The sequence below is a fragment of the Agelaius tricolor genome, unplaced genomic scaffold (assembly GCF_023055355.1).
Source record: "Agelaius tricolor isolate 1412-34295 unplaced genomic scaffold, bAgeTri1.0.p SCAF_39, whole genome shotgun sequence".
Lineage (NCBI taxonomy): Eukaryota > Metazoa > Chordata > Aves > Passeriformes > Icteridae > Agelaius > Agelaius tricolor.
In genome coordinates this window covers 1,625,310-1,640,000 of record NW_027269299.1, presented here as the reverse complement: position 1 = coordinate 1,640,000, position 14,691 = coordinate 1,625,310, and the positions used below count along the sequence as shown (strand labels likewise).

At 59.3% G+C, this 14,691-nt stretch overlaps 1 non-coding gene and 1 pseudogene across 1 annotated transcript; both read right to left on the bottom strand.

The window, feature by feature from the left end:
* LOC139603548 (28S ribosomal RNA) overlaps positions 1-6,187 on the bottom strand; it is an 8,936-nt pseudogene extending 2,749 nt beyond the window's left edge.
* A 933-nt stretch (positions 6,188-7,120) lies between these two features.
* LOC139603580 (5.8S ribosomal RNA) lies at positions 7,121-7,273 on the bottom strand. Its single transcript, XR_011683737.1, has one exon. It is a non-coding gene; the product is annotated as a 5.8S ribosomal RNA (ribosomal RNA).
* Positions 7,274-14,691: the final 7,418 nt, after the last annotated feature.

The following is a 14,691-nucleotide window of genomic DNA, read 5'->3' as shown; positions in this document are numbered from 1 at the left end:
AGATTGCAAAAGGTCTCTAGTATCTTGATGTTGACGTTCATGTTCTCCCAGGAGTCGCTCAACAAGACCAGATCATCAGCGAATGCCATGGCAGTTATCGTACGCTCTCCACGATGGAATCCTTTGCCACTCTCTTCCAGCTTGCACAACAGGGGGTCCATTGCCAGGTTGAATAGAAGGGGTGACAGCGGATCATCCTGCTTCACTCCAACCCGGATCTGGATTTTGTCTGTGTGCGTGTTCTTCTTGACAGTGACATACGTACTGATGTCCTTGTACATATTGTCCACCAGTCCGACGATGTGGGGATCCACTCTCCGTTGCTGTAAAACGTGTAAGATGTGCTGGTGGCTCACGGTGTCAAAAGCCTTAGCAATGTCCACGAATATAACACCCAGTGGTCTATGTTCATTTTTGGCAGTCCGAATTATAGTTTGCAGGAGCTTCAGGTTCTCAGAACATCCTGCCGCACTGATGAAACCTCTCTGCCTTGGGTTGAGGGGGCACGCCTTAGTCATCCTCGCCATCATGATCCTGGAGAACAGCCTCAGCAAGATGGAACCAATCGTGATGGGTCTCCAGTTGTTGATGTCTTTTAGGCGCTCCGGTTTTGTCAATTTGGGGATCAAAACAGTCCTGCACCCCCTCACCATGTCTGGGATGTCACCAGATGTTAACCACAGGTTGAAGAGCTCAGCAGTCCGGGCATACCCGGGATCCATCTTCCTGATGTTCCCAAGGGCAATTCCATCTGGACCTGGCGCCGAGCCCTTGCTCATTTCCCACACGTTCTTTTCAATTTCTTTGGCCGCAATTAAGTCCCTGAAGGCCTTATGGTGGGCCTTCCCTTTAATTTCAAAGTCTCCAAAGACTCTCAAGTCTCACACCAAACTGTCCAGGTGTTTCCCATCTGGCCTTGAATACCCAATAAATTTCACTGGGTGATACATCACAGGACAGACATTCGATGTCGTCCAAAATGATCTTCGCTAATTTCCCCATCTAGATGGAATAAACGCTGAAAGCGGAGGTAGTTACCTCTTTTGATCGCTCTGTCCTTCATCCACTTCTGAAACTGTTTTCTTGGCTGCTCCTCCCGAGTTTCCTTTTTGCTTTTCCCCCAGAGTGCTGTTCTTATTTGGCTCACTGATTCCAGGCAACCAAAGCAGTCCTGCGCTGTTTGATTGAGCAGTGGTCACACCTTTTGGCCTTCTAATAACTGTTCAAATGCTCTGGGGAAGTTGTTAATTGTCCCATCTGATAAACGTTCTTTGATCCTTTTCTGATAATGAGCCTGCAGTCGCCCCACCCTCTGCTGGCCAACGGTTTCCCGGAGACCATTATCCCTATCAAGGTGGTGTCCAGATGTCTCTATTGTTCCCTTCCCAGCAGCTGGTCCTCCCGGCTGGTGGTTCCCCCCAAGTCCATTGTTCAGAGTTCCTGCCTGGGATTGATGACTTGACCCAGGTTCTGATTTCAAGTTCCCAGCTGCTCCCCCACCCACTCCATTCTTCCTGAGCAGCATTCTCCTTTTATCACCAATCTGCTTAGCTGTTTTGCTTGTTAAGTGTTCCGATATGAGCTTATTAATGTTTCTGTGACTCTCGAACTGTACCTCCAGCTTGACAAGTAGCTCTTCCTCCTCCTTTGTCCAGCATCTTTTGTGGGCTCCTCAGTTTGATGTTTCTTTCGGTTGGGAAGCATCGATCCTCTCCTGGTTTCTAACCAGTGGATGTGCCAATCTTTTGTGTTGTCCTAGGCCAATTTTAGTCATAAAATCTCTACTGCATACCTCACATATCCACTCTCCCACTGGAGGCCCCGCATCCTTCGGACCCTTGCACTTTGCAAAATGACAAACAGTACTGTGATGGTTAACATTCTCCCTCCCACACTAGGCACACCGAAAGCACACCCTCTTCCTCCCGTGAGACCCCTTAAGGTGTTCAATTAGGGCCAACATCGAGTTGAGCCGGGTACCACAGCAAGGACATGGTGGATTTTTGTCAGGAACAGTCACCTTCACGATGTCTTCCGGTGCTTGTTCACTGCGGACCTCAGGCACTGGAGGCAATGCCTCTGGTGTACCCTCTTCCCCCTTCCCACTGCCTCCCTTCTCAAGTACATTCTGATCATCGTCCTTAGGGGGACTAGGATTTAAGTCGTCCCCCTCACTCAGTTGTGGTGTAGGCTGTTCAAACACCTCAGGAAACCTGTTCAACACCCCCCCATTAACAGAAACATGAACCACCCCCTGTACATGCTCCTGCAGATCTGACCTATACAGTTCTAGAGAAAAATTCACCAGCAAGCCCAATTCATTTTCTGTCATTTTGGTGGTTGTAGATGTTACAAAGTCATCTCGGGAGGTCTGGGTGCCCACCGATACCCTAGTAAGGTGTAACGGCCGCCCCCAGTTTCCTCCTCCAAGAAACGGATTTGGATTTGGAATAGCCGAGTCATGACCAGATTCAACATCGGGAACGGAATGGGTGGTCAGCCCACCTCCGAACCCGTCGCCCCTGTCCAACCGGGGGGCCAGGTTTCAGGTAGAAAGAGAGTCATAGTTACTCCCGCTGTTTACCTGCGCTTCATTGAATTTCTTCACTTTGACATTCAGAGCATTAGGCAGAAATCACATCGCGATGCTTTAATTACACAGTCGGATTCTCCTGGTCCACACCAGTTCTAAGCTGGCTGCTAGGCACCGGCCGAGGTGGGGCGCCAGCCCGGGGACCCCCTCCAGGGACCCTCCCCCGCGCGTACTGCTCGGCTGACGCTGGCCACAGTGGCGCGCTGTGGGGACCCTGCCGGCAGGAACTGACGGGGCAGCGGTGCGCTACGACGATGGCGGCGGTCGCCGCTGGGGCGCCGGCTGCAGCAAGGCGGAGGGCGGGTGGAGGGGAGGGTGGGCGATGCCCGTCGCAGCTGGGGCGATCCAAGGAAAGGGCCCTGCGCGTGTCCAGAGTCGACGCCGCGCACGCCCGCCCACGCCCCGGCGCCCGGGCGCGCCACGCGGAGCGCACTCGCCCGCGCGCGGTGCCTTGTCCTGCCACGGCGCGCGCCCAGCCCCGCTTTGCGCCCCAGCTCGACTGACCCAGCCCTTAGAGCCAATCCTTATCCCAAAGTTATGGATCCGGCTTGCCAACTTCCCTTACCTACATTGTTCCAACATGCCAAAGGCTGTTCACCGTGGAGACCTGCTGCGGATATGGGTACGGCCCGGCGCGAGTCTTACACCCTCTCCCCCGGATTTTCACGGGCCAGTGAGAGCTCACCGGACACTGCCAGAACCGCGACACTTTCCAAGGCGCGGGCCCCTCTCTCGGGGCGAACCCTTTCCAGGGCGCCCAGCCCTTCACAAAGAAAAGAGAACTCTCCCCGGGGCTCCCGCTGGCTTCTCCAGGATCGGTTGTGTCACCGCACTGGGCGCCTCGCGGCGCCCGTCTCTGCCAAGCCGGATTCAGGGATCTGAACCCGACTCCCTTTGCTGAGGGCGATGGAGGCCATCGCCCACCCTTTCGGAACGGCACTCGCCTATCACTTAGGACCGACTGACCCATGTTCAACTGCTGTTCACATGGAACACTGCTCCACTCCGGCCTTCAAAGCTCTCGTTTGAATATTTGCTACTACCACCAAGATCTGCACCTGCGGCAGCTCCACCCGGGCCCACACCCCAGGCTTCGAGGCGCACTGCAGCAGCCCTCCAACTCGTTGCGGCCTAGCCCCCATGGGCATCGCACTGCCGGCGACGGTTGGGTATAGGCCCAACATTCCAGCGCCATCCATTTTAAGGGCTAGTTGATTCGGCAGGCAAGTTGTTACACACTCCTTAGCGGATTCCGACTTCCATGGCCACCGTCCTGCTGTCTAGATCAACCAACACCTTTTCTGGGCTCTGATGAGCGTCGGCATCGGGCGCCTTAACCCGGCGTTCGGTTCATCCCGCAGCGCCAGTTCTGCTTACCAAAAGTGGCCCACTGAGCACTTGCATTCCACAGCGCGGCTCCACGCCAGCGAGCCGGCCCCCTTACCCATTGAAAGTTTGAGAATAGGTTGAGATCGTTTCGGCCCCAAGACCTCTAATCATTCGCTTTACCAGGTAAAACTGCCCATTGCCGAGTGCCAGCTATCCTGAGGGAAACTTCGGAGGGAACCAGCTACTAGATGGTTCGATTAGTCTTTCGCCCCTAGACCCGGGTCGGACGACCGATTTGCACGTCAGGACCACTACGGACCTCCACACAGAGTTTTCCTCTGTCTTCGCCCTGCCCAGGCATAGTTCACCGTCTTTTGGTTCCTAGCATGGACGCTCACGCTCCACCTCCCCAGCCCCACAAGGGGTCGGCGGGCGAGACGGGCCAGGGATCCCACCTCAGCAGGACGCGGCGGCCCTCACCTTCATTGCACCGCGGGCTTTCGACGATGGCCCCTGACTCGCACACGTGCTAGACTCCTTGGTCCGTGTTTCAAGACGGGTCGGGTGGGTAGCTGACATTGCCGCGGACCCTGGGCACCGGAGCACGGCCCGTCAAGCCCGGCCCAGCGGCGCCGCGCGGTTGGGGTGCACTGAGGACAGTCCGCCCTGGTTGACAGTGGTGCCGGGGGTCCGTGGGCTCGGCCCCTGCACCCCTGCGTGAAATGCCGCACTGCGGGGACGCCGCCCCCACCCCCCCCACCCCCAAGAGGGGGAGGGCGGGGGAAAAGCGGCGCCCCCAACCACGGCGCCGCCGACGGTCCTCTCCCGCGGCCCCGGGATTCAGCAAGACCTGCTGCCCGGGGGCTGTAACACCCGCCGCCGCTCGCGCGGCGCTTGGCCACTTGCCCGCCGGAGGCCTTCCCAGCTGACCCGGAGCTGGTCTTGGCGCACCGCCGCAGAGGAAATGTGCCCGGCTGTCTCAGTCTCTCTGCAATTCCTCTCAAGTCCCTGGGCCTTACCCGGGTCGGCAGAGAGTGGAGGGGCGGCCCCACCACGGCCGACTGCGGGGAGACACTCTCTGTGCCCCGAGGGTGCTGAGGGCACTCAGGCTGTTTGCCTTTGCTGCAGCAGAGACGACAGAGACATCGGTGGAAGAGAAAGGGGCCGGCTCCCAGCAGGGGATATTCCAAGGTTTTTATTAAGGAGCCCGAAGGAGCTCCTATACCTCAGGGGGCCTCCTGCCGAGAGCCCCGGGGGATGTCCGGAGTTCACATTTAAAGGGGGGAGGAAACTAACATAGATAAAATCCTACTGACCAATAGGTATCTCTGGGGGATGGGTACTGGGGGGACAGACATACAAAACAGCATATGGGGCAGGACTTGGGGGGCTGACCCCTAGCCTCTGGCTAATCACTCGACAACTTGGACCGAAACTTCTGGATAGGGGGCTGGGATGCCGGGGTGACTGACAGAGAGCCAGGGTGGGGGTTTTGGAGATCTCATCCCGGGAAAGGGATAACACAAGTAGAAGGAAAAGGGGGGGGGGGGGGGTACAGTCTGGGATAAACCATTTGGGAAAAATATGGGAATAAAAAACAAACTACTTCAAAGTATTACAAAATATAAGAACGCACTACAACACCCGGCCATGGCCGGCTGCCGGTCGGGTGGCAGTCCCCGGACCAGCCCGCCCCCCCCGGCTTGCCCCACGCATGGGGTTCACCCGGGGGACGGAGGGGAGGCGGAGGCAAGGATCCGCCGAACCCGCGCAGGCCGACCGCAACCCGCCGGGTTGAATCCTCCGGGCGGACTGCGCGGGCCCCGCCCATTTACCTCTTAATGGTTTCACACCCTCTTGAACTCTCTCTTCAAAGTTCTTTTCAACTTTCCCTTACAGTACTTGTTGGCTATCGGTCTTGTGCCAGTATTTGGCCTTAGATGGAATTTACCACCCACTTTGGGCTGCATTCCCAAGCAATCCGACTCCGAGAAGCCCCGGGCCTGGCATGCCGGGGGGCCACTACCGGCCTCACACCGTCCGCGGGCTGCGGCGTCAATCACAAGGACTTGGGTCCCCCAAGAGCGCTGCCGGGGAGGGGGTCTTCGGTACGCCACATGTCCCACGCCCCACCATGGGGTGGGGATTCGGCGCTGGGCTCTTCCCTCTTCGCTCGCCGTTACTGAGGGAATCCTCATTAGTTTCTTTTCCTCCGCTGACTAATATGCTTAAATTCAGTGGGTCGCCATGTCTGATCTGAGCTTGCAATCCCAAAGCTTGGCCGCGCCACGCATGGGGGCGCGTGCGACGATGGCCGCCGTGTCTCCCCCACCCACTACGCCGCCAGTCCCCCCCTCCTCTCCGCGCTCCCGGAGGGAGCCAGAGAGAGAGAGTGCGCGTGCGCATGAGCGAGCGACGAGGAAACGGAGAGCGCCATCCCGGAGACGAGAAGTGAAAAGGGAGTGGGGCAGAGATGGCCCCGTGCGGGAGGACCGGCCGGGCGGTGGCGCGCACGACGGCATCAGCGGGGAGAGAGAGAGAAACAACGGCGCCCCTCGGCGTGCCTCGAGACTGCGACAGAAGAGGAGGGGGCGGGCGAAGGAAGGACGGGGTTGGAACAACCATCCCCAGCGCTCTCGCCACGCGCGCGCGCTCGGAAGCATGGCACGGTACCGCCGCGGTTCCCACCCGCAGACAGCCGCCGGTGCGGGGGGACGCTAGGGGTGAGGCCGTGCCTCGCCTCCCCTTTTCGCCCTCCTCTCTCTTTCTCGGCCCTTGGCAGCACCTTTCGACGCCGTCTCTCGCTCTCCCCAGGCTGCCGCGCCATCGCATCCACGCACGGTCCCGGCGAGGACGAGGTCCACCCCAGCGGCTTGCTCCGGGACCAGGAAGCAATGGAGTGCTCCCGGAGTCTGCATTTAGGGGGACGAAGGCCCTGCACGGCGACGATGACGACTGCGACGACAACAACTGCGACAACGACGACTGCGACGACGACGATGCCCGCCGGGCCGCAGTGAAGGGATCGAGGCCTCCTAGGGAAACGCTTCCCTCGCCGAACCCCTGACTGCTTTCCCGCGGGCACTGGCGGGACGCCGCTGCTGCCACCGCCACCGCCGCCCGCTGCGGGCAACGGGCCAGAGAGGCGACCCCAGCCGTGCCGCTAGCGTGGCCCCCGGATGGCTATTGATCATCAAGCGATCCTCAGACAGGCATAGCCCCGGGAGGAATCCGGGGCTGCACGTGCCTTCGAATGGTCAATGGTCAATGTGTCCTGCAATTCACATTAATTCTCACAGCTAGCTGCATTCTTCATCGACGCACGAGCCGAGTGATCTACCGCTAAGAGTTGTCTGGCTTTCGGGCACTGCTCATGCCAAGCAGCCCCTTTTTTTGTTACTCTGGGGCCAAGGACGCAGGGGTGCGCGCCTGGCTTTGACCGTACGAGCACACAGAAACGGAAGGGGGAATAAAAACCAACTGGAGCAACCCACGCTCTGAAGGCCGGCCAAGAGGTGGGGGAGCCCGCGCTCCTGACCGCCTCCCCCGCGAGGGGTGACGCTGACCTCACAAATGCCGTCCTTTGGAGGCGGACCAGGCGCCCGGGCTCGGCCCGGCCTCCATGCAGAGGGCCACGCGGCACGCGCTGGAATGCGGGAGGGCATGGTAGCCCGCCCGCGTCTCACTTTCACGGGACGACACGCACAAAACACACGGCGCGCGGCCGTCGGCCCCCACACACGGTGGCTCTCCCTCAGCCCCCGACACCGCGGGCCTCACGGAGTGCCGCTGCGCTGCTGCGCGGCTGGCTTATCTCATTCCCCACTGCACGGCCTTCCCCTGGCTGGAGACGGCACGTGACGATGACCAGCCCCCGCCGGCACGCCTCCTGCGGGACCGCTCCCTTGCCAGGCGGGTGACAGACCGGCGGACGCGCTCCGCCGCCGGCCCCGGAGGCGGGCGCCACCGAGAGCCGAGCTGGCATAGCCAGGGCCCAAGGCCTGCCGGACAGCAGACCCCGCTGCCACCGGGGCCGCACTCCCAGTACCGCCACCGCCGCGTCGCACCGCCGGGGCCCCTTACCTCGGGCACGTGCCCGGCGGAAGGCAGGACGGTGCTGAGCTGGGGTGCAAGGCCTGCGCTTCTCGTTTGCACGCGGAGACCGGGCGGGGAGAAGTGCCCCCGCGGCTGCCCGGCGCGCCTTCCTGTGGCCCACACACGGCCGGGAAGGGCGATGGAGGATGCGACGAGTAGGGCCCAGGATGGGACCGCCGCCAGCTGATGGCGGGCGCCTTCCGGCTGACCGTCTCTGCAGGGAGGGACACCCGTCGAGCGGCGCCGCGGCCGCTCGGCACGGGGTCGCCTGTGCTCGTGGGCCTCTGCCGCTGGAGGGCCCACCGAGTGCTCGCCCCCACCAGCAGGCGGGCAGTCAAGCCAGGGGACGGCTGGCGGACAACGGCGCTGCCGGTGCGCGTTCGTGGAGAAAAGGCTGTCGAGGGGAGGAGAGGCGCCGGACGCGGTGCTGCGCGCACCAGAGACCGCGGCGGCGGGTCAAGGAGAGAGAGCGCGGGTGGGCCCCATGGGCCACGACCCCGCGGCTGAGGAAGGGCAGAGAGGGCGCGCTCTCTGCCGGCGTCGCCCATTACGGTGAGGCGAGCGGGTCGGCCCCCATGGGCCACGGAGGGGGGGGGCAGGCACCCCTCCCCGGCGCAGCACGGTTTACCCCCGTGGCGTGGGCGGGACAACAACAGCGACGGACAAGTGCGGCCAGTGGCAACGGGACAACCACTGCAGGGGATCGGTGGGAGTAGCTGCTCCCCACCCCTCAGTGGCACCCCGCATGGCCACCGCCCGGTATGCCTGCCACCACCGCCGCCGGCACCACAGCCACCACGGCGGGCCACGCCGAGATGCCCGAGTCTTTAAACCGCCGCCTGGCCCTGCCGGCCCCTTTCGGCAAACCCACAGCGTTTGACGGCGCCGAGGGAAAAAAACTGGGGGGACTGCCGAGGCGTGGAGCGCTAGGTACCTGGCCCCAGGGCGAGGGAAATGACCTGCATGGCCCCACCGGGGTGCTTCCCCTGCTGCTGCCTTTGGGGGAGCGTGCACCGGCGGGGGTGCACCAGACATCTGCCGCCACCACTGCCACGTCCTTCTCGGAGCCCGGGGTTTCCCTCAGTAGCCCGGCGCTGCGCGCCCAAGAGAACCGCTGTGGCTCAGGCCGCCCCGCCACCCAGCTCCCTCGCCCTTGCCACCTCGGCCGCCGATGGGTGCCAGAGCCGGATGGCCGGCCGTCGCTCGAGGGGTGCAGCAGCGATGGAAGGGACGGGCCTGCCTCCGGGAAGGGGCCGTGCTGAGCACCCCTCCCTCCTGACACTCATGCAGCTATCTCGCGCACACACCGAGGAGAGCCGAGCTAGGGAGAACTCGGGCTGTGCCAGGGCACCCTCACGTGGCACACTGGCAACCGGCGTTCGGCGGCGCCGGCCGTGGCCGCGCCCCCGCTCTCTGGCAGGGACGGACTGGTGGCAGACCGGCGCAAGGCTGGGGTGGGGGGGTGGTGTGGGGGGCGGGGGGGCAAGCCGCTGCAACAGCGGTGAGCGTGCCATGCTATTAGGCCCGGCCGCGTCGCACGGTGTAGTGCGGGGAGAGCCCCGCCTGCGTGCATGGTGGCGGGCGCACGTGGCGCGCTTCGTCACGCCGAGCGGCTTTACCCGCCTCTCCGAATTCCGACTGCCCGTGCCCGGAGGTGCCGCACGCCTCCAGTCTCTCTCTCTCTGGGGCTGTGGCGCGCGGCGAAGGGGGAGGGCATGTGGCCCCTGGTGCTGACCGGGGACGGCGGTCAGGGGCCAAGCGTGCGAACGGAGCGGGCGTGCGAATGGCACCGCGCGCATGCGGCCAGCCAGACGGCCTGGCACAACGCGGCCGGGGCCAAGCCCCACCGGTAATGATCCTTCCGCAGGTTCACCTACGGAAACCTTGTTACGACTTCTACTTCCTCTAGATAGTCGAGTTCAACCGTCTTCTCGACACTCCGGCAGGGCAGTGGCCGACCCCGCCGAGGCCGATCCGAGGACCTCAATAAACCATCCTAATTGGTAGTAGCGACGGGCAGTGTGTACAAAGGGCAGGGACTTAATCAACGCGAGCTTATGACCTGCACTTACTGGGAATTCCTCGTTCATGAGGAAGAATTGCAATCCCCGATCCCCATCACCAATGGGCTTCAACGGGTTACCCGCGCCTGCCGGCGGAGGGTAGGCACAAGCTGAGCCAGCCAGTGTAGCGCGCGTGCGGCCCTGGACATCTAAGGGCATCACAGACCTGTTATTGCTCAATCTTGGGTGGCTGAACGCCACTTGTCCCCCTAAGAAGTTGGACGCCGACTGCTCGGGGGTCGCGTAACTAGTTAGCATGCCAGAGTCTCGTTCCTTATCGGAATTAACCAGACAAATCGCTCCACCAACCAAGAACGGCCATGCACCACCACCCACAGAATCGAGAAAGAGCTCTCAATCTGTCAATCCTGTCCGTGTCCGGACTGGGTGAGGTTTCCTGTGTTGAGTCAAATTAATCCTCAGGCTCCACTCCTGGTGGTGTCCTTCCGTCAATTCCTTTAAGTTTCAGCTTTGCAACCTTTGCAATACTTCCCCCGGAACCCAAAGACTTGGGTTTCCAGGGAGCTGCCCGGTGGGTCATGGGAATAACGCTGCCGGATTGCCAGTCGGCATCGTTTATGGTCGGAACTACGACGGTATCTGATCGTCTTCGAACCTCCAACTTTTGTTCTTGATTAATGAAAACATTCTTGGCAAATGCTTTCGCTCTAGGCTGTCTTGCGCCAGACCAAGAATTTCACCTCTAGCGGCACAATATGAATGCCCCCGGCCGTCCCTCTTAATCATGGCCCCATTTCCGAAAACCAACAAAATAGAACTGAAATCCTATTCCATTATTCCTAGCTGCAGAATGCCGGCGGCCGGCCTGCTTTGAACACTCTAATTTTCTCAAAGTAAATGCTTCGGGCCCCGCGGGACACTCAGCTAAGAGCATCGAGGGGGCACCGAGAGGCAGGGGCTGGGACAGGCCGTGGCTCGCCTCGCGGCGGACCGCCAGCTCGATCCCAAGATCCAACTACAAGCTTTTTAACTGCAGCAACTTTAAGATACGCTATTGGAGCTGGAATTACCGCGGCTGCTGGCACCAGACTTGCCCTCCAATGGATCCTCGCTCAAGGATTTAAAGTGCGCTCATTCCAATTACAGGGCCTCAAAAGAGTCCTGTATTGTTATTTTTCGTCACTACCTCCCCGGGTCAGGAGTGGGTAATTTGCGCGCCTGCTGCCTTCCTTGGATGTGGTAGCCGTTTCTCAGGCTCCCTCTCCAGAATCGAACCCTGATTCCCCGTCACCCGTGGTCACCATGGTAGGCACAGACAGTACCATCGAAAGTTGATAGGGCAGACATTCCAATGGGTCGTCGCCGCCGCGGGGGCATGCGATCGGCTCGAGGTTATCTAGAGTCACCAAAGCTGCTTGGCGGGCCCGGGTTGGTTTTGGTCTGATAAATACACGCGTCCCCAGAGGTTGGCGCTTGTCGGCATGTATTAGCTCTAGAATTACCATAGCTATCCAAGCTTGTGGCCGGCACCCACACGGGCGCTACCCGGACCGGGGCCGGCACCGGCACCTCGCGTGGGTTTTTAAGGACACCTCAAGGCTCGCAGGACCATGTGGCCGTCAGAAAGCTCAGGACAGTAAAGACGCCCTTCCCCAGGCCAGCGGGAGGGGCAACACCTCACCTGCGACGGGAAGCGAATAGGAAAGGAGACCGCCCTGCCTGAGCACCGGACCCCCCCCACCGTGGATTCCCCGTGACAGAGAAGCCTCGGAAGGAGAGGGGGCCTGCCAGGGGCCCTCTCTGATGCCACCTGAAAAGCCACATCGATCAGGCGCGGCTCTGGGAAGGAGCTGCGCGAACAGCGACAAGGGCCCCAAGGCCACGGTCCTGGGACAACGGCGACAGCTGCCCAGCCCACCTGCGGATCGGATTGCTCGTGGCAGCAGAGGAGAGCGGGGGGGCCACCACCCGCCCACGGCCAAAAACAGCTCCCCTTTCGGCTAGGCAATTGCAGGACTCGCCGGCCCCTGCCGGGCCGGGGGGGGACTCGGCAGCCCCCAACACCCCCTTCTGGCCCGGGGAACCCGGCCGAGTGTTTGAGAAAAAGTGCCACCGACCTGGCACCACAGGCCACCGGCTTTCGCCCGGCCTCACGGCGGTCGGCTTTCCCTTCCGGAAAAAAAAGCCGGGGGACGGCACGACAAAAAAGGCACACGGAGGCGCGTTCGCAACGACCTGTGCTAGCCATGGTGGCCGCGGGGCCAGGGGCCCGGGGGGGGGCTGAGGTACGCGCCTCACTACCTCCCCACGACTGACCCACCGGCATCCCGCTTGCGCCTTCGTCGCAACTCTTCTCGGTGCCGCGGCTTAGGGCCGCGAGAGAAAAAGAAAAAGGCCCACGGAGGCCTGGCGGGTGCCCCCCCAACTCCGCCCGCCTCAACAAAAAGCAACGGACCCGGCGCGGCAAACCCGGCCCCGCCCGTCAGAAGTGGCTCAGTCGATCCGGCCACAACCGAGGTAGACGAGGCGCCGCCGCCTCGCCCAGGACCAGTCCGGGGGGCTCTCCGTCGGGTGCCAGGCCCGTAAAAAAAAAAAAAAAAACCTGGGCCAAAAAATTCTGCCCACCACAACGCGGGTCCCCGGCTTAAGGTCGAGGAAGGGCGACGGCTTCAACAACACGGGCCGGGGACCACCGCCGCCGCCAAGGCGGACCCACGGGCCCAAAACAATAGCAAATGATTCTGGAGCAGAGGCATTGCTTGGAGAAAACTCTCCCCTGCTTTGTCTGGGCAATCCTTAACCAGTGTGTTACATGGCTCTTGCTGACGATTTCTTGCTCAACAGTGTGATAGATGAATCTCATTCGTGCTAACACTTGTAACTATATTTTAAATATTTTAGAAAATATTTGTTAAAAAGTAATCGAGGAAAAGGATATGGAATTAGTGTCACAAAACAGACGTTTTCAGATGTTCATGAGAAAACAGGATGCAGGATGTAGTTTGAGATAAGTAACATCCCAAAAGGCAATAGGCCTCAGGATAATTAAAGAATCGGCCTTGAAATGGACAAAATTGGGATGATTCCAGGTATCGATGAAATCATAAGGCTTCTTTTTGGAATATAATGCTGGCTTCTATAACACAAGTCTTGGGGTGCATGTGCAGCTTGTGGAGTTTTTCAAAGGACAGTGATGATGAGGAGAAGCCTTCGTGGGAAGCGACCACCAAAACCAAAAGACCCCTTAGAAACAAGCAGAGCATGCACTGTGCAGTACAGTGACATAGATTTCAAGAATCAAAAATAGGAGGAGATTGACAGAAAATTATTGATGAATATGTATTAGCATCCAGTCTAGAAGTTGTCTTTGGATTCTTTATCTTTTGAATGGGAGGCAGGGTGAGAAAAGCCCCCTGGATCCTGACTGGTTCTGCTTATGCTTTATCCAAACCACTGCCAAATTATTTTGTATCTGCTTGATTATATTTGATTGCATGATTTCATATAAAATTGCTGCTCAATTAAAATTGCTGCTCAATTCTAATGTTGGTTTATTAAATTAGACATATAGGGACCTCATTCATAACAACAGCCCACCTCAGTCACCTACCCGTTGGGACTGTGCTTTCTACTGAGCCAGTCTTGCCAGAAAAGCAGCTTCAAACACACCTCTAAGAAGGCACTGATCCAGATAAAGCACATCCATTCCCCTCTGCCCAGGGCCAGTCCCCTGTACATCTGGCAGCCTGCAAAATCTAACACCCCCTCAGGCTCCAACACATTGTTCCAGCCCAAAGCATAAAGGCAATTTGTTTTGTTAAAGCTGAAGTCATTCCTGCAGGTCCTCGGCCTTCCAAGGCCAACGCTGCCACTCCGGAGGGAATCCTGTGACCCCGAGCATTTGATGGTGACCACACCAAAGCAAGAGGTGGCTCCTTCAGCAGGAGAATGGCACATGTCAGTGCTGTGCCTTTGTGTCCCCAGCCTTCCCCCCATTGTTTCAGCAATGGCAGCTACACTTAGGCAGCTTCAGCAGAGCTTATTTGTGTTGCCTTAGTGCAGATCAGGACTCCCAGCCCACCTCTAACAGCAGCTTGCAATGACAACAGCACCTGCACACTGAGGTCTTTTGCTGGAGCCAAGCCTGTCACAAGCACACACCCTCTTCAAACTTCCCATCAAACAGAAAGGAGAAGAGCAGGAAAAGGCTACCTTTGGACCAGTCTTCCCCAGCTCTACACATGGGCCAATTCTGGGTAGAAAACTACCGCCAGTGCTGGCCTTCTTCTTCATCTTGAGAAACTTCTCCCACAGGAACTTAGAGGCAAGCAGCTGAAAGGCAAAAATAAAAGAGACAGAGCCTCAGAGTTGGGCTTGTTCAGAAAGGCTTTTCTTGAACAAGTGGCACTGGTGAACAATTTGTGATCACATTGTCCAGGACAGTCCTGGAAGCCCTGCAAGTTGCTTGCTGAAATGCTCAGCACCAATAAATTAACAATACAGAGTGCAATACACATACTCCAACCACATGGCTCTGTCCCATCAGCTTCTCCGTGATTGCATGTGACATGGTTGGGGATTTCTGCTCTTTGGGCATTTCTTTCCTCTTCAGGTTCATTGCATTGAGGCAGTGACCTTTCCAAAGAATGG